Genomic DNA, 1909 nt, shown 5'->3' on the forward strand with positions numbered 1-1909 from the left:
ACGCCTGCTCGACCTATTCGCGTAGTTCTGTAAGAGTTGTTCGTTGATGAGTCGCAAAAGTCACTTCTCGTCCCATCATAACCCACACGTACTTGACTGGAGACAAATCTGGAGATCATGCTAGCCAGGGAAGTTGTTGCGCGTCTAGCGGAATACGTCGATTTTCTCCAGCAGTGTGGGGGCGAGCATTATCCCATTGGAACAACACATTACGTTTCTGTTGCAAGAACGTCAAAAAGAATGGGTTTAACAACATACTGCACGTGCCGAGCGCTGTTTAGCGTCATCTCCAGAAATATCAAAGGTGAAAGAGAGCTGTAAGGCCAAGAGTGGGGCGAGTGTGTCATGGACGAATGCAGTCTACGAGACAGCGCTCACCAGCTCTACATCGTACGCCCAAACAACAATCACTTGGGTGCAGGCAGAATCTGCTTTCGTCGCTGAAGACCACAGCGCGCCATTCCACCTTCCAAGTGATCCTCTGACATCAGTCGAGGAGTGCACGTCGATGCTGTGGCGTGAATGGAAGACGGGCTAGAGGTGTACGTGCTTGTAGTCCCACTGTTAGTAACTGGTTCGCAACAGCTCGTGTTGACGCTTCTAGGCTTACAAGCCCTCTTATTTGTGCTGTGGTAGCTGTACGACCTGCCACTGCTGCCCTCACAATACGACGATCCTGGCGGTCGCCTGTGTTGCGTGGACGTCCAGAACCTCGTGAAATAGTGTGAGAATGTTCACGTGACCACTGATACCAGCATCGGTGCGCAACTGACGCATCACGTCCAGCATGTGTGGGAATTCTCCGAAGGGAACGTCCCGACACTCGGCAGGCCACAATTTGACCACTCCCAAATTCACTGAGTTGGCTGTAGGAAGCACAAGTGCGTCTCCATGGCATGGTTGCCTGCTTGCTTCACAACGAGCCTTCTGGCTGTGAGCATTCCCTGTTATATGGTAGATACAGATGGCACTCTGGTAACTATGCTATATGCTATCTGTTGAGAGACGCCGGTCGTTGAAACTGTCTACTATCCCCCAGGCGACATAGGCCGTCATCGGATCAAAATCGACATCGTCTTTCCAAGTGTGCCAACCGCCTTGCCGCAGTGGTAACACCGGGTCCCGTCAGATCACCGAAGTTAAGCACTGTCGGTCTGGGCTAGCACTTGGATGGGTGACCATCCGGTCTGCCGAGCGCTGTTGGCAAGCGGGGTGCACTCAACCCTTGTGAGGCAAACTGAGGAGATCCTTGATTGAGAACTAGCGGCTCCGGTCTTGGAAACTGACATACGGCTGGGAGAGGGGTGTGCTGACCACATGCCCTTCCATATCCGCATCCAGTGACGCCTATGGGCTGAGGATGACACGACGGCCAGTCGGTACCTTTGGGCCTTCATGGCCTGTGCAGGAGAAGTTTTCCAAGTGTACTAATTTTTTTTTACGGTTGCGTATTTTACTCTTTCATTGTCAACTACATCCTTAAATTCTTTCTGCAAGGTTCAAATGGCGCTGAGCACTAAGGGACTTAACATCTGAGGTCATCAGTCCCCTAGAACGTAGAACTACTTAAACCTAACTAACCTAAGGACGTCACACACATCCATGCCCGAGGCAGGATATGAACCTGCGACCATAGCGGTCTCGCGGTTCGAGACTGTAGCGCCTAGAACATCTCGGCCACTCCGGCCAGATTTCTGCAAGGTTCTGTAATGTCGTTTCAGGGCAAATTTACAATACCTGTCGCTTATGTGACTACATAGTAGATATTGAGAATTCTCTTCCCTCCCTTCTATCAGTCTTATTTCTTTTTAAAGGCTTGTGACGATAGATCGATAGACTGCCTCTTTTGTGCAAATAGTTACTGAACCTGTGAACGTCCTTCATACCACTAACAAACCCCGAATCGTAA

At 50.5% G+C, this 1909-nt stretch overlaps 1 pseudogene; it reads left to right on the forward strand.

The window, feature by feature from the left end:
• Window positions 1-1088: 1088 nt before the first annotated feature.
• LOC126458941 (5S ribosomal RNA) lies at window positions 1089-1206 on the forward strand (annotated as a pseudogene).
• Window positions 1207-1909: the final 703 nt, after the last annotated feature.

The sequence above is a fragment of the Schistocerca serialis genome, chromosome 2 (assembly GCF_023864345.2).
Source record: "Schistocerca serialis cubense isolate TAMUIC-IGC-003099 chromosome 2, iqSchSeri2.2, whole genome shotgun sequence".
Taxonomy (NCBI): Eukaryota; Metazoa; Arthropoda; class Insecta; order Orthoptera; family Acrididae; genus Schistocerca; species Schistocerca serialis.